The sequence below is a fragment of the Ambystoma mexicanum genome, chromosome 2p (genome assembly GCF_040938575.1).
Source record: "Ambystoma mexicanum isolate Mex_15411 chromosome 2p, UKY_AmexF1_1, whole genome shotgun sequence".
Lineage (NCBI taxonomy): Eukaryota > Metazoa > Chordata > Amphibia > Caudata > Ambystomatidae > Ambystoma > Ambystoma mexicanum.
In genome coordinates this window covers 883,966,352-883,990,799 of record NC_090923.1, presented here as the reverse complement: position 1 = coordinate 883,990,799, position 24,448 = coordinate 883,966,352, and positions in this window count along the sequence as shown.

Sequence of the window (24,448 nt, the reverse complement as noted above, 5' to 3'; positions counted from 1 at the left end):
AATCTTTGTAATGCAAGCTCATGGGCTGTGGCTTGTTAAAGCCCCTTAAAAAATTAAGAAAAAGAAGAAAAGCCCCTTAAAAAAATTAAGAAAAAGAAGAAAAGGAGTGACACAGTCTAACACTTTCAGCACTGACCCTAAATAAGAAAGATTAGGAATACCAAATAATGTGTCTTTCTGGAATTCTATACAATAATTGCTAGACTCAATAAAGGTTTATTTCAGGCACACTTCAGGGGGTGAGTCACTGATTTTGTCTGTTCTTAAACGCCTCAAATCAGCCTTTCATCCTTCTGAGGTCGATAAATGAGTACCAACACAGGTTGGGTGATATTGGGTGTATATTTTTTCGATATAAAGCACTTAAGCGTAAGTGCTATATAACAACACATCATTATCATTTGGTTATGGTGCTTGCATTCACAGTCATTTGGTAATATGGGCCTATCACACTGATCTTAACGATACATATAGCGATCCATTCTTGTATGAAATGTACATCACATTATAGTGATATCGTAACCATATTTTTCGTAGTGTACAATGCTATGAGATAGCACTTCCTGTTTTGTCAACGGGTGAAAGGTCATGTTCCATCGCAACCCGCGATATCACTTCCGGGTGGGATCAAATGACATCACTTCCTGTGATGTCACCAGGGGGTCAAGGGTCGTGTGATGTCACTTCCTCCACCCCTGGCATTTTGGTGAAATGACGTCCCTGACTATAGTGCAGCTCAGTTAGTGGCGGCTAACGAGTGGATACACAGGGAAGCTGGGCTGGCCCACAACAGGCTGGACATCGAGACCATGGGCTCTATAACCTCTTTACAGGCACTGTATGGAGGGTCGAACACCCATGCCCTACCGCCTGCAGCGAGAAGAGTGATAAAAGCCAGAGTAGCAGTTACGAATGCCATGGGTTGCAAAGGGGTGATAACAGGCCGCATGCCACTTGGAGCAACGGACACATACTCAAGGTGCGCAAGTTCGGAATGCACGCCAGATGGACGCGCAAGGGAATTGAGAAGGTGGGGGACGTCATTAAAGGGGGCCAGGTAATACCTTTTCGGGACCTATGTAAGGTGCATGGGAGGCCAGGGACTGGTACATGTATATGCGCTTGCGGCACGCTTTGCACAGCCAATTGGGGGCAGACATCAATATTCCGGACCATACCCCTCTGGAAATAAATGTATTTGCTGGCATAATTGAGAGGAAAGCCAGAACACTACACCATGCTATCAACAACTTTACATCTCAGCCTCTAGAAAGGTGTTAGGCGATCCTCAGCACATCAGGCCTCCCCACATCAGAACACTGCTCACATTCCCCAAACATCTCCACCCCAGCTTCGAGGCTCAAGGGATTCGGTGAACCCACAGAACCGAAAACACCGTACCTTCTTTGGTGTACGGGCTCGTTTACAACCTTTCCTGCATTGGCAACTGCCTTGGAGGATGTATCGCAGAAGGGACGGCGTTACGTCATCACGTCGGTCACGTGATACAGTGTGGCGTTCCTCACGTGATCTTGGTGGACGTCACATGGCCCAGAGACGTCACATGACCCAGGGGCACACAGTATAAAGATCTGAGAGGCAGGACGATCATTGCTTCTCAGCTGGCTTCGGACCCTGTTTGGCGTTATTACTTGCTCCTTGCTACCTCGACCACGGAACTCTATCTTGGACTCTCTTGGACATCCCTTGTACCTTTGCTTGGAACTGTTTACCTGTTGCCGGATTATTGGACTGCATATCGACTTGTCTTTGGATCATCCCTGAATATCTTGCGGTACTTCTACGCCCAAGTCAAGCCCTATTTTATAGGTGGCCTACCTGTATCCACGCTTACCTGCGGTTCTACCACTCCAGGGACCACTGGATCTTTTTGAGCCTCGAACCTCCCTACTAGGTTACCTGGGTCTCCCTTACACCAGATAGGTAAGACACTTTAGATTCTTTTGTTTACCTGCCTGTATTGTGATTGCCTGGTGCTTAACCTCATTCCTTCTTGACAGCAGCATCGGTGTTCCAGAGGCTCCGTGGATCTGGGAAGACATCTCTCACCTGTGGCCTCAAGGGTCGCACAGCGGGTTTCTATTTTGTTCCCCTGTGCGTCACTTGGGGACGGAGGTCTCATCGGTCTACACGACACTCAAGTCAGAACAAAAGGGCCACAGCCAGGTGGGTGTAGGATGTGGGTGAGTTGGATGAGGAGGAATGGGTGGAGGCTGAAATGGCAGTGAGGGAGGTTAATATGTCTACTAGGCTACGCCTGGTTCAGCTCAAGATCTTGCATCGGGTTTACTATCCTAGGACCCGTTTATACAAAAATGGGGAGGGCGGATGGTGCAATCTGCCTCAAGTCCAAGGAGGGGCCCTTCTTTCATATGATTTGGTCCTGGGAGATGGCATATTGGGACAAGATTCTGCGGATCCTGTCCAGGCTGGATATAAGCAACATCCCAGGGTGCCCCAAAGTGGTTATACTACACATATTGGAAGGGGAAGTGAGCGCTGGAGGAACTCAAAAACTGATCAGTGCAGGGTTGGCCTTGGCCAAGAGGAACCTGGCCTCAAAGCGTGGATCGGAAGACATACCAACGGTGGCTCAATGGAGGGAAGGTATGGAACGATGCAGGTCCCTGGAAGAGGCGATTTATTGGAATAGAGGTCCCGCCAGACATTTTTCAAGATTTGGTAGAAATGGGATGCCTTGGGGCAAAGGGAGGCCATACCAGGACTGTAGAAGTGAGGATGGGGTTAAGAGGAGGAGCGGGGAGGGTCGGGCACTGGTGACTGTACCCGTTGGCTGAACAGTATGAGCATTGTTTGCGTTTCTGACATTTCCTTTTTTTGTTTAGCTTTTATCATTCAAACAATTTTTTAAAAAGTTTAATTTTAAAGGGGGCGGGGATAGAAAGGCCCTACTCTCCCTATTCTAAAGGGTTTCCCTACCTAAAACTTAAAACTACGGAACTGTCTTTGTCGGGATGTCTGATAACAAGAAACTGTCCTATTCTGACCCACACACTACAAATGAAAAACCACAAAGTGAAAAGGTACAATTTTTTCAACTTGGTTATCACCAGAGAAAGTGTTAATAAAGGAAAAGGTTCAAGCTCCTTACCTTTAACTATTGTTCTCCAGCATGGGTCGGGCATGGATTCACATGCTCATGAATATTCCCAGTTGTCACACTGGGAATCCACAGTAAAAGAAAAAACAGTTTCACTTTCACTTTAAAACTGTATTTCTCCTCTAAACCAATCACTGTACTCTGAGTCATACTGCCCCCATTCAATGGCAGTCCTCTCCCTAAACTCCACCCCTGGTGGCCATCTTCAGATTTGGTAAGAATGTAAAGTAGCAGTATGAAGCAAGAAGGGTCACAGAGGGGACAGAGGGAGGGTTCACATGTGAATCCATGCTAGACCCATGCTGGAGAACAATAGTTACAGGTAAGTAACCTAAACCTTCTCTAGCATGGAGTCTGGCATGGATTCACATGCTCATGAATAACAATTACACATCAGCACATATATACAACAATGGGAGGTGGCAAGGCTCAACAGAAGCAATAAACACTCACCTCTGGAACAGACTCACTTCAAACAGGTTGCACAGCACCACTCGGCCAACTCAGGACACCTCCCTTAAATCCCTGTCGATAGAGTAGAACCTCGTGAAGGTGTGCATGGACCTCCACATAGCAGCCCTGCAGATGTCGAGCAGGGGCACACCAGAGAGAAACGCTGCAGTTGCTCGCCAGTCCATGACAGTGCATGATGCAGCCGGAGAGCCACTTGGAGATGGAAGCGTTCGCCAAGGCTTTTCCTTGATTTACAGGTCCAAAGTTGACGAACAACTGAGAAGTCTTTGGAAAAGTCTTAGTACGTGCCACATAGAACTTCAAGGCATGAGCAACGTCCAGCAAATGCAAAGCCCTTTCCGCCGGCGACAATGCCTTCAGGAAGAAGACAGTTAGCACCAAAGGCTCGTAGAGGTGGAATTCCAAAGACACCTTTTGTATACGCAGTACCACCTTTGAAGCGTGGAAAGACAAGTAAGGTTGCTTGCAAGACAGGGCCTGAATCTCCTCAACCCTCCTAGCCACGAGGAAGCCGTCTTCCACGAGAGAAACTTGAAGGGGATCTCATGCATAGGTTTGCAAAGGTGCTCCCATGAGCTTAGTTAGCACCACATTGAGCTCCCAAGCCGGGGGAGGAGCCTTCACCAGAGGGAAGTCCTGAATAGTCCCTCAAGGAACTCCTTGACGACTGTGTGAGATCACAGCAAAAGTCTGCCTGGAGACCTGTTGTACCTGGATATGGCAGCGAGATGCACCTTGATAGAGGCATGAGCCAGTCCCGCTTTGGCCAAGGAAAGCAAGTATAGCAGAAGTTGAGGGGTCGTGACCCACAGCAGAATAATCTTCTGAGTCCTGCACCACACGGGGAAGCGTTTCCATTTATGCCCGTAGCCCTTCAATGTTTACGAGGCCTTGGCCAGGATGTCCTTACATTCGTCGGGAAGAGCATAACCCTCAAACTCTAGGGCTGCAGGAGCCATACCCTCAGGTTCAGAAACTCTGGATTGTGATGCAGAATCGCCCCCCGTCCCTCTCAGGCGAGAAGGTCCAGGGACAGTGATAGCCTGATGGACAGGTCCACTGAGATGCAGCAGGTCTGGATAGCAGATCTGTCTCAGCCACGCTGGGGCTGCGAGTTTCCTCCTGCAGTGGCCTTGTCTGAGTGTGTTGATTACATGGAGTAGGCGATGAAAGGGAGGAAAAGCATACAGGAACCGCCATGCCCCCCTCGGGAACAAGAACGCATCCCCCATGTTCTTCGGTTGAGGGAATCTGCTGGTGAACATCTGGCACTTAGTATTCCCTGCTGTCGCGAAGAGATCCATCTGGGGCCGTCCCCATTTGTGGAACAGAAGATCCACCTGGTCCTGGTGAAGCTCCCACGCATGGCAAGAAAGCAGTTCCCTGCTAAGCGAGTCAGCGATGGTGTTCTTGACTCCCGCCAGGTGAAACGGAAAAAGTGGCCCACTGCCACAAGTCCTGGGCCTCTTTGGAGAGTGCCGGTGAGTGGGTCCCCTGTTTCTGGATGTAGAACATGGTGGTGGTGTTGTCTGTGAAGATCCTCACCACCTTGTCCTTCAATGACATCAGAAAAGACTTGAGGTCCCAGAATATAGCCCAAAATTCCAGGCTGTTGATGTGTAGGTCCTTTTCCTCCGGTTGCCAGATGCCTCTGTCGTGCAACTGTCCGGTGTGGGCTCCCCATCCCTCTAGAGAGTCGTCCATGGTGAGCATATCCTGGTAAGGAGGAACCTGAAACGGAGCTCCCTGGACGAGAAGCTGCTGAACACCCCACCACCGTATCGCCCGACAGAATCTTTGTTGAGAGCGATCTTGTCCGCAAAGTTCCCTGACATTTGCATCCACCTCGCATCCAGGAGCTCCTGGGGATGTCTCATGCTCAGTCTGCAGAGGCTAACGAGGTTGATGCATGAGGACAATATGTCCAGAAGAGACTTGATGGACTGCACCGTCACTGTCTGGGCCGACGACAAGCGTGGCACCTAGCCTTGTATGGTTTTCAAACTCTCCTCTGAGGGAGACGCCAAGCACGTCACTGTGTTGAGTCGTGCGCCTAGGAATACAGCATCCTTAGATGGTTTGAAGCAAGACTTTGGATAGTTTTTGTCGAACCTTAGCTCTGTCAGCAGATGTATGGTTTTCGCTGCTTGCTCGCTTGCCAGGGATTGTGAGCGGGCACGGACCAGCAAGTCATCCAGCAAGGGGTATATGTGGATGCCTTGTAGACAAAGATGCACCGTCACCTGGCTCAGGGACTTCGTAAATACCCTTGTGCCGACTTCAGGCCGAAAGGCAGAGCCTTGAACTGGTAGTACTGACCTTGAACTACGAATCGTAGAAACTTGCAGTGCTTCTTGTGAATGGGGATGTGGAAGTAGGTGTCCTCCAGGTCTAACGACCATCAGAAAACCTCCTTGTTCCAGCTGACCAAGCACGAGCTGCAACATGTCCATCTGGAACTTTTGGGACTTTAAGTACTTGTTGAGACGACGTAGATCCAGAATTGGTCTCCAACCTGTGTCTTCTTTCGAACGAGAAAGCATCTGGAATATACTCCGGAGTCCCGGAGCCGCTGGGGGATGGGCTCTATTGACCCTTTTAGTAACATGGACCGCACCTCCTGCAGGAGCTGGGGCAGTGCAGTTCCTTTCGATGAATCAGAGGGATACAAGGACACCAGCGTTGGAACTCCAAGGTGTGCCCCTGTATGTGAGCGTCCAGCACCCATCTGCCCGTGGTGATCTTTCGCCAGCTGGCTTCCCACTGGGGTGCACAGGTGGGGGCCCGGAGCCACAGCTGGTTCAGGCCTGCTTGGGGGACGGGGCTCTCCCCTGCGGACATCGCTGACCCCTGCTGCCTTGAGACCGTCCCCTGTATGCTTCCTGCGTGGAGGAGCTTGAAGGCTGCCTGTATGGGGTACCATGAATCTTTGAAGATCTACCTGATTTTCCTCTGGATGAGTGAAAGGACAACGATCATCGCTGTTGCAACCTTTTGAGGGAGCATACCATCTCCATGTCATTCTTTATCGTCTGCAAAGACTAGTGGGCTTCCTTTCCGAAGAGGTTTTCCCCGAGCGGCATATCCAGCACCTTGCATGAATGTCCTTGTGGAAGTTTGTAGCCTTTAACCAACCTTAACGGCGCAGAGACATTGCGTTCCCCAACTGGCAAAAACCTGTGCCCACGATGTCTACTGACACCTTTGATGGCTTGATCTGAGGCACTGCCCCTTCCTGAAAGAGCTTTAGTACCTTGACCTTCTTGTCTTTGGGCAGGAAGTCCAGGATAGGGCACAGCTTGTACCAGAGTTCCCGGTCATAACGGGACAAAATGGCCAGGGCGCTCGCTGCCTTGATGATAGAGGCTGCCGTGTAAACTATCCTCTTGCCCATTGCATTCAGCTTATTCCCCTCCTGGTTTGGGGGTGCCATGGCTGCTGATGACGGTTTCGCTGAGCATTTCCTAGCTGCGGCCGAGACCACCGAATCCAGGGAGGGCTGAGAACTTAGACACCCGGGAGTCGAATATGGCACCCTTTACCTTTTCTCCAATATGTCCTGATTGGTCGGGCCGTACTTGGAGTTTTCATTATGGCCAGGCCTTCCTCCCAGATGTCGTCCAGGAAGGGAATGGACATGATGGTCTTTCTCCTCGATTTGCGTCATTGGTACAGGAAACCCTCTTTCTCCGTCTCCTCGGGAACCAACTGAAACTGTTCTGAGGCCCTTGATGTGACCGAATGAAAAGATCCAACTTTGTCCGGTGGAGTAGCCCTATGGGGCTTTTCCGCATGTAGAGTTTCTCCAGTCAGCCACAATTAAATCATCGTCCTCGTCGGTACCAGTGGCCGTGGTAGGTTTGTCAGTGCCCGTGTGCGGATCTGGGGATCCGGGAGGAGTCTACTTGCGACAAAGTGGTGACGGCGGTGGAGGAGTTGGATGATGCCGAGGACCAGTGCCCCCCTTTGGACTTCCTTTTCTGCAGGGGAGAGTTCAACCTTGGAGGCTCTGGCGCCTCCCATGGAGGTGTAGGCCCCGATGGAGGCATCCTTTGCTGAATTTCAGTGAATAACGTATGTAGAGTAGATAGAATGTCCAGAGACATGTCCCTAGGTCTAGGTGTGAACGGAGCCAGAAGAGTGGGATCCGGGCTGATGCGTCTCCTCTTCTGCACAGAGGACTGAGGTCCTCCTACCCAGATCTTCCTCCTTCGTTTTCTGAGCAGCACCCATCATGCAGATCATTGTCTTTTTCTGTACTCGAGTATATCTGCTTCAGTCTATCTGCAGTAGCCTGCTGGTCCACATATCTGGGAGGCTCCACAGGTGGGACTGTTTCCCTCTTCCTCTCAGGAGGTTGCTGGGTTTACCCGGCCCCGGTTCCTTCGTGGCCATATCTCGCCTTGGGGGAAAGGACACCCATGGAGTGGTTGCCACTTCTTTTCTGGACTGCTGTGGACGTCGTTGACTTAGACGACAAAGTGCTCATGGTTGCCTTCGTCGACGGTGCCGTCTTCAACTCGGTTGACTTGGTCTCGAGCAAAGTCTTAGCCGGCTTTGACGAGTCCTCCCTGGACCTTTCCCTCGTCAGATTATCCACACACAGAGTTTGGACAGGGTTAGTGACTTTCTCTTTGAAGACGCTCCTTTTGTTGGCAGTCTCACCGTGGAGGATGACGTTGATGGCGATCGCCTTTTGTCCAAATCGGGGCCTGCATCAGCGGCGACCTTGCAGACCTAGCGTCGTAGACTTTGCCTTCTCTTGGACCACCCAAGTTGGGCATCCTCAAAGGATCTCGCTCCTCAGACCGGCCGGTCAAAATGAGGCTTGACCCGGCCCAGAGGCTGCATCAGTGGACTTGCTCGACTTGAGCCACGCCGACAGTCTGCTGTATCAGTCTTTTTGGGGTTTTTTCGAGCATCCACAGCACACCTCACATCTATCCTCGTCATGGTCCAGATGCAGGCAGTATAAGCAGGTATGGTGCTGATCCTCCACGAAGATGTTTCTTAAACCACACTTTGTGCAGAGTTTGAAGAGGCTTCGACCTTCCTTCTTCTCCTCAGCCATGCTGAAAAGGTGCAAATTAGGCCCACGGTCGGGCCTTCCCCAAACTTCAATGATCCGCTGGTGCATGAAGATCTTCGCTGGTAGTGGAGGCCCGCTGCCGGTCTCTGTCCTTCGTCGAAGATGATAAAGCAAGATTCGGTCAAAGTTTTTACTGTTTTGTAAATAATTTGAAAAAAAACACATAACTACCTCAGAGTGCAACTTGAGAATGCCCAACACTGAAGCGTGAGGTAAAATCCTGAAGATGGCTACCTGGGGTGGAGATTAGGGAGAGGACTGTTATTGGATGGGGGCAGTATGACCCAGAATACAGTGATTGGTTTAGAGGAGACATAGGCCCTCATTACGACCCTGGCGGAATTCGGAAAACGATGGCGGAAATGCAATACCGCCATCGAATAGCGCTCGGTGCGACTATGACCCGTCACCGCAAAGTACGATGCCATTAGCGACACCGTAGTGAACGCCAACGCTAACTGCACCAAGCACGCGCGCGCGCGCCATGCCAAACCGTAAACACCACCATGGCGCAAGGGTACGCCAATTCCGACCCTAGCGGACATGTACCTAACGCCATCAAGCATGGCGGAATGCACCATTCCGCCATGGTGAGAAGTACGGCATCGCGAATCAACCGTAAACGGCCCCACTGAGTGCCCGTACACCGCTCCCTGCCCACAAAGTACAACTCCCCGTAGGTGCAATGAAGTCACAATGCAACCAGTGAAATGTACAAGTCACCCATGCATGCCAACGAACAAAAGAAACACAACAGGGGCCAATGGGAGCTGCAGGGCACAGATGGCACGAATACAGAAGCCATCCCAATGGACATGACCACAGTCCCCCACCAAGAAACGCACGCAAACACAGGCACCTGTGACCAGCAATATTCCGAAAATCACATCATTCCACCAGTCCACCTGGCTGACCGGCATCTGTTACACAAAACCCAATCCCCCGCCCCTGAGCATGACAACATTCAAACTGTCATATTGGCAGCCCCCATCCCTGACCTCACGGGCTTCGTAGGCAAACGCGCCCAGTACAGTACCACGCAACTAAACTCCGAAGCTGGAACCCAGTGCAGATCTCCTCACAATACATCGCCCCCCAAATAGGCATATGCCACATCACTTGCAAAGAAGAACGCTACACGGGCCAAATCAGAATAGAAATTTAATGCACATCAAAATCACCAAGCCCATACAGCCATCAGGCCATGAACTCCAAAACACATTTCACCATTGTGGGCTGCATTCGCAAGAAATGACCAGCCACTACTTGTGTGACGCCCTGTTCCCTCATGGTACACAGAGCCACATTCACGTACGAAAAGGCAACATGGAAGTGCACAGAACCGCAGGGCCGTCCCAATGGGGAGGCACTAGTCCAGCTGAAAGGCCGAAATGTTGCTCCGAGCCACCAGTACTGCATAAGGGCATGTGGCCCATTGGCGATCGTCCCATAAGATCGTAATGCTGCTCCACTGATTAACACGAAGCAGCAGGTGTCGGGAGTAAAACCCATCTGCAGGAGTGGCATACAGATGGCAGTGGCAAAAGGGGAGGAGATACCTGTCAACCAAAAGAAAAGAAAAAGAACAGAATGGCCATCAGTACTACATTCCAACAACTCACTGCAATGATCACACTAAATCCACAGCCACATGCATGCTAGCCCACTCCAAAGGTCCATCACCACCCAAAAACCACTTGCGACTCATAACTATCTATATCGAGGTGTAAACACCATCACAAACGAGTGTACCTGTGCATGCGCCTGTGAAAACAGAATCCATCTGATGGGATTGGTAACGTGCATGGAGACAAGTGTCTGAGGGCGCGTCGAGACAGGGAGGGCTCAACAAGGCCAGATAGACGATGGTCCCACTATGGCAGCCCTGCATCACATAGCGTAGGGGAGGCGGATAGATCCCAAGAAGCCCTGTACATGGCAAACTCTGTATCAAATCACCTGCCCATGCATCCATTCATCATTCCCTCATCCCGGGATTAAAACGCCTGAATATTTACTCACATAACATTAGAAATATCCATTGAGTCTGTGCGTTATGCAGCCTGCAAAATCCACAGTGCCCCAGCCCGTAATTCCAGTGTAGTGAAGTAACATGTATTTGGGAACGTCCGGCCTCATCGCCCACGTCGCTATTGCGCATCCCAAACCATTCATATCAATCATTGCATTCTCGCCATGGCCCCTGTCTCAAGGACATTGAACAATAGAACGTTATATTTGCAGTCAGACCTGTGGGCATTTCCTCGCCGCTAGCTGAAAACCGAAAGCGCCGCCCTTCGAATTCCTCATTTGCAACATCACGTCGAAGAGGCATCTGTGGCCGTTTGAAAACACTAATTAATCCATCGAGTGCGGCTGTGTGTGAAAATGGCAACTGCCTTCACCCACGAATGGGACGCCCCGCCCGTCGTTGCAACTCGGTACAGTGATGAATGAGGGCCCACCGTTACTCGAGTACTACGTTCCACTGACCCTTCACAACTCTGTTCGCGACTGCACAGATAGTATGTGAAACAATGGGACCACAGCAGAATGAACATATCAACCAATGTTACACGGCCATCGGGTACAAATACATGATTGCAATAGCAAGATGCCATTCCACGAATTGCAGCGTTGTGCGCGGGACGTGCTCGGCCAAAGGGGAGAGCAGTTTGCACAGGTGGAATGAATCACCACAGGTGGAGGCCATTCAGCCTGAAAACACATAAATTGCACAGCCAGTCTCCTCCCACAACCACACCGAAATGCTACCGGCAGGACTCGCGATGTTGGCCCTGGGGGACCTGATAGCACTGCAAGTACTCCAACTCCAAGAAGAAGATGAACACCAACTACAACCGGCCGCACGGAGGAGACGCAGGAGGAGGAGGAGGCCAAGGCAGGGCCAGCAAGGGCCGCCAGCACAGCCACTACCACCACGCAGGCTGCCCGCAATCCCACGCCTCCGAGCGCATCCGTTCAACCTCACTGATGAGCAGATCCACACCCTCTACCGTCTGGACCGGGACACCATAGCCGCCATTGTGGACATGACACAGGCTGACCTTGTCAGCATGATAGATAGCCCAACCGCCATCCCACCCCTACTGAAGGTGGTGTCTGTACTCCACTTCCTGGCCACAGGCACCTACCAGCACACAGTCGGACAGTTGCATGGCATTTCTCAGCCACTGTTCTCACGGACACTATTGCAAGTGCTCGATGCCCTCCTGCAGCACGCAGACGACTACATCTCCCTACCACGCTCGGAGCAGGAAATTACCAACACAAAAGTGGGATTCCATGCACTTGCCGGCATACCGGGTTGCATTGGTGCCATCGACTGCACCCATGTGGAATTGGTCGTCCCACATGCCATGGAGGCCCAGTACCGCAACCGAAAACAATTTCATTCTCTGAATGTACAAATGGTGTGTGACTCCAACAGGATCATTACACATTGTTGTGCCCGATTCCCTGGATCAACCCATGATTCTATGGTCTTGAGGAACTCTACAATACCACGCTACATGGAGCGACACGCAGGGAACAGATCCTGGCTACTCGGTGAGTCTCATTACATGCATGATAATGTGGGGTATGTGATTCGGCAATGACCTGGCAGGAAGGGGGGGGGGGTGTGCGTACGTAGCAATGGCATTCCACATCATACGTTTCTCGTCCACATACAGGTGATGCTGGATATCCACTGAAGAGATGGCTCCTCACACCAGTCCGGAACCCACGGGACCAGCATGAGGAGGACTACAACCATGCCCACTCACGTACCCGTGTAGTCATTGAACAGGCATTCGGCCTACTGAAGACTCGTTTCCGGTGCCTCAGCAGGTCTGGCGGGGCACTCCTGTACCGCCATGAGAAGGTTGCAAAGATGGTGATGGCATGTGTCATGCTCCACAACATGTGCGTACGTAGAAATGTGCCCATGCCCCCTGACGCAGAACTGCAAGCACCTGATGATGGTCATGATGAGGGTGGGGATGTGGCAGCACCTCAAGGAGTCTGCGAGGCACCGGAGGGCCGTGACATTCGTCAGCATCTCATTGATGTATGCTTCTAGCACTCACGCCTGGTGGCTGATACATGGACACGGGACTCGTGGCACTGTGTGTGTCTGGGACATGCACAATATGGACTGTACGCCTATGATGGCCTAGTACACAAAGATCAATGTCCACACATCTCATTGGTTGATCGTGCACTTTTTATGGCATATGTGATATCATGTTGTACACCCTATCGACCCGCCACCCAAGTGAGCCCAACACACCCCCTCCACCCTCCTACCTCCCCCCCGAACACCAGTGTCCAAAGATGCTCATTGTCAGTGGGCAGTCGCTATTGCAAGCCCCCTCTGCGGGTATCAGGGGCACCCCTGCCTGTGGAGCGCAGGTTCCTCCCAGATCTACGTTGGGGGCTGCCCTGGACGGAACTTGCAACGGATGATGTCTCTGCCTGCTCACGTCCATGCATGTCCCTAAGGGTTTGCGAGAGCTCAGTGAGCACACGGCGCACTGCGGCAAGTTCGGCACATACGTCCTTGGACGTCGCATGCAGTTCCCCCCTCAGGCTCTCGGTGCTTCTCTCCATTTGTGCCCTTAGTGTCTCTGTACCTCTCTCCATTTCTGCCCTAAGTGTCTCAGTTGATGTTTCTATGTCTGCCTTAGTGCCCCCACATTCATCGGCATGGTCCTTGAGGAGCGTGGCCAGTTGCTGCTGTTGCACGATTAACTGGTCGAGGGACTGTTGCCTCTGCTGGGCCATGGCCATTTGCGGGGGTGTCACAGAGGGGCTGTTGTCCTCATGTTGCCTTGCCACAGGGCTTGTGGGGGATGGCCAGTCGTCGTCTTGTGGGTGCCCCTGCGTGGTATCCTCATGTTGTATGGGATGGGACAGACAGGGGGATTGGGACAGGTCATGGATGGATCTGACTTCGACATCCCCGTCTTCTGTGTCGGAGCATGCTGCCATCAATGGGGTGTCACCTATGGTGCTGCTGCCACCGGAGGCAGTGCCTTCTGTGGCATCCGTTGGGGGGACCTGTGGTGGTGGTGTTGTGGGCATGCTGGCTGCTGGGGTGCCTGTTGATGTTCCCTCCTCTGTGCTGCCACCTGATTTGTGCTGCTGCCGTGTCTTGATGCGTGCAGCTGAGGTGGAGGGTCTTTGGCCGTTGGTCTTGGCCCTCTTTGCAGGTGTGCTGGTAGGGGTGTCCTGAAGCTCGTCGTTTGGATCGGACCCTGTGGTGGAGTAAAGGAGGGCGAGGGTTATTGATGGGTCTGTGGGAATTGGAATGGCATTGTATCACATGCATTGGGGTGGTACCTGAGGGTGATTTGGGTCGGGGCCTTGGAGGTGCTTTCATTTGTGTGTGGAGTGAGGGTGCAGTTGTTTGGCAGCCTGGAGTTAGGGTGTGCCTGCTGCACGTGTAGTGCGTGTTTTAGGGGTTTTTAATTATTTATGTATTTATTGTGGGTTTTAACGTGCGCTATCAGGCCGATGTGTGTGGACGTTCTCCTGGACATGTGTTTCTGTTGCACTATGTGGACGCATGGTACTTCACATGGATGGACTTTGTGGATTTGGCATTGTTTTATTTGGCCCACCTACCTGAATCTTCGGATGTCTGCACTCCTTTCTCCATCCCTCCGACTCCCTCTATGCTCTCCATTCCGATGGTGGAGGCACAGATTTCTTCCCAGGGGGTCAACTTGATGGGTGATTCAGGACCTCCCCCGGTGGCTGTGGCAATGTTGCGGTTGGCAGAGAGTATGCTGCGGACGCGTATCCGCAGGTCGTCCCATCGCTTACGGCATTGCTGTGGGGTGCGGGGTGCGGTCCCCACCGCACTTACCCGCTGTGCCACCAGAGCCCATATGGCCTTCTTGTTTGCAAGTGCCGTCCTGGTCATTTGCGTGCAGAAGACGACGGCAGCATTCTCCTGGAGGGTCTCTGTTAGCACGGTGAGTTCCTCACGGGAGAAGTGGACCTGCCGCTTGCGGTCGCACGCTTTCTTCGCTACTTTTCCCATTTTTCTTGGTTTCGCTAGGGTGGATGACGGGTTGGGGTGTGTCTCAGGGTAGTGATTTTAGTGGTTGTGTGGTTTTAGTGGTTTTATAGGTGTACGGCGGGATGTTTCCCGTTCCGGGCCCATGTTTTAACTTCCGTTTCCGTATATTTCCGGTCACCGTACTTTCCGGTAGGCGCACACTGCGGTGTCCGCTGTGATGGGTGGCGGTATTGCACCTAGGGCGCCGTACGGCGGCGGTGTGGGCCGTTTTGGGGTCATTTCCGCCATCGCGGACTTTGCACTTCTGCCATGCCGTGGTGCTCGTGCCCGATGGGTCGGAATGGGCCGCACTTTGCTCCTTCGTGCAATGGCGGAAACGCTATTTACGCTGTGGCGGTCCGGTCAGTCACTTTCCGCCAGGGTCGTAATGAGGGCCATAGAGTTTTAAAGTGAAAGTGAAACTTTTTTCTTGATTCCCAGCCTGAAGACGAGGTATATTCATGAGCATGTGAATCCATGCCAGTCTCTATGCTAGCGAAAGTAGTACAACTCCAACAAAAAGTATTCTCTTATGATAGAGTGTCTTTCTTAGTTTCACAGAGGGGTTTCCCTTTCTCAGGTTTCTTTATAGAAAAATGTCTCTGGACGTTAACACTGTTCATCTTTCTCAAACCCTTCCTCAGGTTTCTTTATAACAAAATTGTCTCTTGACTTGCACACTGTTCAACTTGCTCAAACCTTTCCCCAGGTTTCTTTATGACAAAATTGTCTCTTGACTTGCACACTGTTCAACATGACTTGTTTCCTTGCTTTATAAACAAAGTATTTTTTTATCCTTTTCCTCAGATTCTTGGTATACTCTCCTGCCAGAATTTTTCTCACATTTAGTATTGCCTGGTATTTTCTCCTGCCGGGGCTTTTCTTTCATAAGATCACTTCTTGTTTTCTCACTTTGCCTGGTATACCTTCCTGTCAGGACTTTCTTTTACTTGCATCTTTCCCCCTGGTATACTCTCCTGCCAGAGTATTTCTCACATTCCGTATTGCCTGGCATGCACTCCTGCCAGGTCTTTTTTCATAAGCTCACTTCTTGCTTTCTGTTACCTGTACCTTTCCCTCTGGTATACTCTCCTGCCATGGTCTTCTCTTTATTTGTACCTCCCCCCATGGTGTACTCTCCTGCTAGACTTACATTCACAGTCTATTTTCTCATCAATATTTTGCTGCCCGTTCCATTCTTTACCCCCTTTGGTATTGTGGGCAACTAAACTCTGCACATTAAAGATTTTCTCAAGGGATGAATATGCTTTCCTTTTCATACATTCAGTATCAAGGGACAATTTCCTCACTGTGTTTGTCTTAAATTGCTCAATGTTCAACATATGGCATGTTTGCCAATACGCCCCAGTGTTCTCTGTGTCCCAATGCGGAATCAACGGCTGTTCGTGGTGTCTCGTTCAGTCTGCGGTTCGCTGGCAACAGCTGCTGAAGTTTCCTCCCTTCGCGCTGCTATGCTCTCACTCTCCATGGCTCTCGTGGCGCTGGCTGGGCTTCTCCGTTCCTCGTGACTTCCTGGTAGGTTTCCCTTTTTCTTCCTCTACTGGCAAATGCCCAGGCACATTGCTCTCGCTGTTCCCACACGTACGATTCTTCGCGTCTCTGCGCTCCGCTCTCTGCATGAGCCGTTTGGCTCCAACAGGTTCTTCTCTAGTCTACGGCCACTCAAGGAGCAAACGCCTGCTCCCGCCAGCAGTCTACAATTCCTTCTTGGAATACTGTTTCAAAGTTCCCGGGCACGGGTGTATGCTCATAGTAACTAAAGCGTTCCCTGTGCTTGTGGCTTCCTCTCATCTGCATTCCTCCATTCCTCTGCCTCGTCTCAGTACTTGGGGAATTCTGGTAATTGAAGTTCCCAGAAGTATTTAAACAGTTTGTTTTGTTAGTTTTATAGCAAGACGTTTTGGAAGAAAAGGGTGTTTTGTTGCCTGTATGTGTGTTAAGGCTGTGCTCAAGCACTTTGAAGCATCTATGGTGCTAAATGATTCTTACAAATAAATTACTTCAGACCCAATAACCGGACTGACTCAAAGGTGATGGTAAAATATTTCTTTAAAGTAAAGCAGGGCGAATAAACACTCAGTTCGACTCATGCAAGATCACAATGTCTTATCATTTAGTATACGTTGGTTGGAGTTGTCGGTGTCGGGATTTCCTATCCCCTGCGCACCTCCTATTGGTGATTTCAGATTCAGCCTGGAGCCAGGATCATAGTTTGTCTGGGGACCAACTCCAGGGTTCCCGATTGGTTGAAAGATTGGTGGGGATGACAAACCTACGGATCTGTGTGGGCGCTGGTTGGATGTATTAGTCCAAGAAGTTGCAGTTTTGCCAGTGGTTTTTAGTCATGGTCGAGTCAAGGGGTTATTGGTGCATGTGATTTTTTTATTTTTATTTTTGTTGGTTTACCAGAACCAAAACAGCATCAATGTGGCAATTATTGCCAATTAATCAATATAATTGAGTGCAAACAGCCGACGCGCGTTTCAACCTAAGTCTTTTTCAAGGCCAATTGAGTATTGTGGTGGGCTCTAGGAGAGCTAGAGTCTGGTCCTCCCAAGACCGGGTGCCAGTAGGGCTGAATAGCCTGGTCGGTTGCCGGGTTCGGTGAGCAAGTCGTGGTTCGTGTGTCAGGAAGCGAGACACACTATCCATGGATTGGCCCTGGGTGTGTCGGGCAAACAGCTTTTCCATTTCCTGTTGGAACCCTCCAAAATCTCGCAAGAGTGGATCGTCCTGTTTCACCAACAGTACAGACCAATCTGCGGTGCTGCCACTCAGATATGACAGAACAAAGGCAACCCGTGACTGATCATTCGGAAAGGCTCCGGGTCTGCAGAGAAAATGGAGGCGGAACTGGTTCATGAACACTGCATATCTCTTTGGGTCCCCCGTGAAACGTTCTGGTGGGGCCAAAGGAATCGCCCCAGGGAGAATCACTTGCAATGGATTAGCAGATGCGGCGGAAACTGGCGGGATAGTTCCTGGCAATGGGGCATGACCGGCCTGAGTCTGTAACAACTGCCTGGCTAAATCATCGGTACGGTCTTTGGCGACTATCAATTCCCTTCTAAGAGCAGTAACTGGGCTAATTGATCAGTCTCAGATGTTTCCATGAGGTCCAGGTAGATGTTTGATGGAGGCTCCGCGTTCTGTTACGCTCACCTGATAGCCATCGGGGTGCCACACGATGCTGGATGGGAGGCTGTGCACCGACCTGGACCCCTCTCCGCTGGTTTGTGTGTTGACTGAAGGGCAGGTTCTATAACAGGAGAGTGGAGGTTTAGATGCTGAGCCTGTGATGGGGGTTCCCACCTCCCACTGACCAAGTCCCTTCCCTTAGGGTTATGCCTCACCTTATTTTCTTGTGCGTGAAGCTCTCAGTCCTGCGTCTCAGTGCAGGGACACGTGTAGTTGAGGGTGTTCTGAAGGCCTAGCTACTTCATTGATCGGGTCGAGTCCGGCTGTGACACCGACTTGTTTAAAGTGCACATGTGAGTGTCTTTTAGTCTTTCGTTCCCTGTACTTTTCGGTGTTTTTCCCTTTCTTGGCTCTTAATGTCTCTTTCTGCCTTTCACACTAATTGTTCCTGTTATGGAGCCGTAACGCCGGATGATTAAGGCTGAGGTAAGTAATTTAGCGAGAAGCGCGGCGCTGCACAACATAGGCCAGTTTGCTAACCTGTATTCCTTTCTCTCCTTCACTCAGGAGACCATGCACTGACCTCCCGGAATGCAGGTCGTTCGGTGGCCGGGTATGCAGGTAAGTGGTTAAAGGGTTTTGTGTGTCTTTCCATCGCTGTTGCAGCTTAGCGTAGCGCGATGTCAAAACCTGCTGCTAATGTTGTCTTTTATCTTGCAGGTCGCTGAGCACTCCGGAGATGGCGAAGCCACCGAGCGCGAATGGAGGAGGAGGCTCTTACTCAGGAGAAGCAGATGAGCTGGAGCTGGACGCGGTGAGCGTTACGCTGGAGTGCAGAATAACGCGAAGCATGAATCCCAGTCCGGGTGTGGCTTATAAAGCCAGCCACACCTGAAGATTGGACCACACCCAAAAGACTAGCCTGCATGCTTCAGTTCATGGAACTGAGCTACAGGAAGTGCCTCCATGTTGGATTTAGGCCAGAATGGGCTTGCCTTCTACTGGAAAATGAGCCTGGCGCCAAAGGCGCCAGGACTGTCTCCATGTCTGCTGTTGATGGGTCTTTTGGACCCTTGGAGTCACTGTGGGGGGCTGCAACCTGACTGCTGCCAGGGGGCTGTTGCAACTGAGGGGGTCAGGCATAGGAATCATGAAAGGTGCTGCCTATTGCACCAACACAAAGGATTTGTTTTAGTATAAAAAGATGGGCTATGCTTTTCTTACCTCTCAGGAAACTCATTGTTTGTTAAAGTCAGTGTGAGGGTCCTCTCTTTATTGTTATCGTCCTCTACAGACACATTGCAATGTCTACAAAACAGGCAAAGAGCAACTGATTACCCACAGCAATGTGCTTAAGTGGCTGGAAATATTTATCCCACCGGAACGGGTAGGAGAAATATTACTGCCAGCCACTTGCTAACAACGAGCCCTGCAATCAGGGACATCATCCGGGCCTTTCAACCTTTTAAGTTGATAAGGGACATGAGCCTCAGGGATGTCCCCAGCAACTGCCTCATGTTGCCAGTTTGCAGTGTTATATAATAAAACAGCAATGTATTTATCTGTATATACTTTTGTTCTGGGGCTTAATGCATTAGCTGCATTCGCGGGAGCCCTTTTGGCCGTCACTTCCCTTGGGGTATACAGAAGTGTTATCACCTCGGTGCCTTTTCACGTGGGTTCCTCCACAGCAGACACTTGCTGACATAGGCTTTATATAGGATTCATAGCTTTTCAGTGGGTATTATTGTTTTCAGCTTCCTGCTGCCTGGCCGTTTAGTGATAATCATTGGCTGTTAACCCCCAGATTATTCTTTGTCATTTCATTGGGTAAATTGATGTGACATCTACTGTGATGTCATCATATGCTACTTACTATTTTTGAAACTGGTCCCACAATGTTGGCATGTCACAGTCTTCTATCAGATTATCTAGATGGATAGCAGTGTGCTTTAAAACTGCAGTTATCTGCCATACAAAGACGTTCCAAAATGGATCAGGTTTCACTGGAACTCTGGCTTTCAGTCTCGTGATTAAAGTGCTTATGGCACCTTAATCACGAGACTGAAGGAATATTTAAAGGCATTCTGCAGCACCATGATGTTATTAGTGCAGGCCTGGGTGCTTAGAAAGTAGCAATTATTTCCACCCACTTTCTAACCACCCAAGCCCCTTGTGGATGGGGAATTGAAAGTAAGCATCCTCCAAGTCTAGCGACGATAGCTGTCCTAAAACGTGTTGAAGAGTTACCATCCAGAACTTTTGGGACTTGATGTACTTGTTCAGACGACGGAGGTCTAGGATGGGCCTCCAGCCGCCGGTCTTCTTTTTGACGAGGGAGTAACGAGCGTACACTCTGGAGCCCCAGAGCCTCTTTTGGACGAACTCTATCGTGCCCCTTCTTAGCATGGCCCGCACCTCCAGCAGCAGCTGAGGGACGTGGTTTTCCTGCCGGGCCACTTGTGGTATTCGCAGACACTTTCGTTGAAATTCCAGGGTGTGTCCGTGAGCGTCCCGCACCCAATGGTCAGTGGAGATGGTTTTCCACACGCTGATGAAGTTCGCCATCCGGCCTCCCACTGGAGTGCACGGGTGGGGGCCCGATGCCGCGGCTGCTTTAATCCTGTTTTGACGTCGAAGGGCCGCCTTAGGGACCTGGTGATGACGACATCCTCCTCCGAAGGCCTTGGAACGGCCCCTGTTGTTCTCCTGGGTCGACGAGCAGGAGGGTTGATGGTAAGACGAGGCACCTCCACTGAAACCTTTGGAGGATCCTTTGGATTTGCCACTTGAGGCCCGAAAGGAAACCCACCATTGTTGAAGCGTGCCCAGGGCACGAGCCGTCTATGTGTCCGTCTTGATGGCCTGAAGAGACTCATCCACTGCCTTCTCGAACAAATTGTCCCCGTCGAAGGGCAGGTCCAACAACCTCGACTGAATGTCTGCCCGAAAATTGGTGGCCTTTAGCCAGCCCTGTCGAAGGCAAATGCTGTTGCCCATTTGGCGGAGCACCCTGTCGGCGATGTCCATGGCCACTGTGATGGCGTGGTCCGACGCCACCTCTCCTTCCTACAGGATGTCCAAAGCTTCCGACCTCTTGTCGTCGGGAAGGAAGTCCAGGAGAGGAGTGATCTTGAACCACAGCTCACAGTCGTAACCCGCTACAATGGCGAGCGCGTTGGCAGCCTTGATGGTCGTCGCCGCCGATGTGATAACTCATCGCCCCATGGCATCCCTGGAAATCATGGCGTGGAACAAACCTATCTTTTTTGTTTTTTCTTCTGTTTATTTGTTTTTTGTTTTACAGAAAAAACCTTCACAAACAGAGTCATTATCAAAAATTAACAAATGAAAAAAGAAAGTTAAATACAACCAAAATAAAACATGAATAAGCTTACAAAAAATGATCCAGAACACCAAGGGTGAAAAAGGAAGACAGTTCAAACTCGACTATATTGCTCACTAGAAGTCCTATAGATTAATAATTCACAAGTATGGAAAAATGTTCTAAAACTTGTACTATTGCAGCAGTGAGCATGATTTCTTGACCAGTGATCAGTCTATCCCAAAAGGAATCCTGTGATAAACTCTCCTCTCTGGTTACAAATCTCCCCAATAACAACAGTCTTGTGTCCTAGGTACCTTCGCACTCCAATAACAGATGTTTAAGTGATTGTAATTTCGGAGAGTCACAGTTCCTACAAAGTTTTTTTGCTTTATCACCCTGGTTTCTTCGGGCCAAATTTTCCCCCGTATAAGCTATATTCAATCTAAGTCTAAGAAAGTTATTTCTTATACTTTGTTCAGGGAATTTCTGGAGATAGCGTGGGAGAGTACCAAGCTTTCTATCTACCTTCAGAAAGAGATTTGGTGGATTAAGATTCCTTACTCCATCTATTGTTTGGATCCAATCGCTCATTTCAAGTTGTTTTTTGACTTTCATAGGGTTTTGAATGAGCGTTTCTGTTGTTAAATCCAACCTGAGTAAGATACCTCTCACTTTTCCCTCCAAACCAAGGAGTTGTTTCGACTTTGCTTTTTTGAGATGTTCGTTTACGTCGAAGTAAAGGGTGGTCGCAGTTGCTGTTGTTATATTACAATAGAGAGACAGGAGTTTCCAGTCCGCTCGACAGCCCAAGGAAATCAAACCCAATTCAAATCTCAAACTGACGAGTGGGGTACACATTGGAAGATGTAGAGATGTTTTCCACAGGAGGCCCTCGATTTTATTCCAATCATAGTTCCAAAGCAAAAGCTTCGCTTCAAGGCCATAGAGGAGAACCGGGACTGCTTTACCTATATAGAATTTGATAAGTGGAAGTATTGAGAATTTGCAAAATTTTCCATTCAAATTCTTCATCTGTTCAATAATTGTGGAGGTCTTTTCATAGATAACCGGTATCACCTTGTTCAGGGCTGGGGAGGCTAGAATTTCGTAGCCCAAATAGGAAAGCTCATCAAAACGAGGAATTACCTTGCCATCCAAGATCCAGTTCCTGGAGGACAGATTTTTTTTAGGATGTTTGAATTTGAGGATCTTGGAGTTCAGTGGATTAATTATGAGTCCATTTAGTTTGGCATATTTGCTTAATTTGGACAAGAGCTGCTGCAGACCAATCGCTGAGCCATCCAACAGGACAAGGTCGTCCGCATAGGCCAACCAGTGTAGTCTTCTACCATTTATCCTAGGACAGGCCATCGATGCAGAGGCAAGGAAATCTCCGAGATCTGACAAGAATAAATTGAAAAATAAAGGTGCACCCAAACATCCTTGCCGTACTCCCTTGAGAACCTGTCTTACCTCCGATAGATTGCCGAGATCATCCAACCTCACCCTAATGGTAGTGTACTTATGTAATTCTATGAGCATAGCCAAGAGGGGAGCTGGAATCCCCCAGCTATAGAGCTTCTGCCAAAGGTGGGATCTGTCCACTAGATCAAATGCTTTGGACAGATCAACCCAGGCCCCATATAACGGAATACCCTCTTTCTCATTAGATCTTTCGCTAAGTAAGTTCAGGAAAAGTCCGTTTAAGCTGGTAGAGAGGCCTTTCCTGAAGCCTGTTTGATGCTGGGAGAGGTTCTGCCTGGAGTCCACCCACGCCATAAGTTATTTCAACAACAATCGCATAAAGAGTTTACTGTCTATATCCAGGAGGGCGACAGGTCGATAGCTTGCTGGGTTTAACCTATCGCCCCCCTTGAAGAATGGAATGAATAGTGCACTCTTCCACGATGGAGGGAAAACCCTGTTCTTAAGGATTTCCTGAAAAAGATGATACAGCAGCTTTGCCCATAATTTTGGCTGATTTTTTAACACCTGATAGGTTAGTCCATTAGGGCCAGCCGCCTTCGACGTAGAGGAAGATGCTATGAGATCCTCAATGTCTTGTTCGTTGAATGTCAGGGACCAGCTAATATTAGGCGAGATGAAATCTCTAGATCCCGATAGTTCAAAGTTTTTGGACAGATAGTCTACCCATTTGTGCTCTGGGACCAGGCTGCAAAGGGAACTGTTATGGCCAGTCTCAAGTTGGTTTAGCACCGCCCAAACATTTCTACAGTTGTTAGCATTGAGGAGATAGAGCATTCTCTCCCCATCTTCTTGCAATTTTTGATGTTCATGGTTCTTTGTCCAATTTCTATAGGTTTGTTTAGCCTTCTTAAATTTTTGCATGCAAACAAGGGGGTCCTCAACTCCCTTTTTTCTTATATGGTGGAGGGTTTGTCGCAGGATTCTCTTCTTATTGTGTGTTTCTTCATCGAAGTGGTGGAGATGTATTTGTTTGCCTGCGGCCTTTACCTCACTTGGAAGACAGATGGACCACGCAAAGTTCCCGAATTTCTCCGGGTGAGATTCCTCTGACCACATTGAAGATGGAACCGCTTCGAGAAGTTCATTCAGCTTTTTCCCTCTGTGTTTGTGTTTGACAACTCGTAGTTTACCCTTTAAGCCTTCAAGTTCCTGGGAGGTATATTGATTACAGCGTTTCTGTATTTCAGAGAACAGGAGTTCCAGACTTGCGTGGTCACTACCCCCTTCCCAGTTTAGAGTGAGGTTAGGGCAATTAACTGTGAGGCCCGAAGAAACAAAGATATAATCTAGAGTAGATTGAAGAGACCCTTGACGCCAAGTTGGTCCTACTATTTCCACACCCCTATTTTTCTCATAAATCATTTAAAAATCCAAAGATGAAAGAAAATCCCACCAGTATTTACCCTTCTGCAGTGTACTTGACTTGGATTGCCCATTCCTTACACTCCCTGGGTTGATTTGATCTGTATTGAAATCCCCTGCTAGGATAATGTAGGCTCCTGTCAAGCCCTGAGGTCCACGTGGATTAGTATACCTCTGTCCCCAAGCACGAGTCAGAGAGGAGGAAGAATACTCACTGACCGGTTATTGGAGCCACAGGTGGGGGGTAAAGGAACCACCAGGTCCCGTGTGGCTGCAAAGAAAATACCAAGTTAGCTAGTGGCTACACGGTATTCACAAAAAGCATCAACAGATATA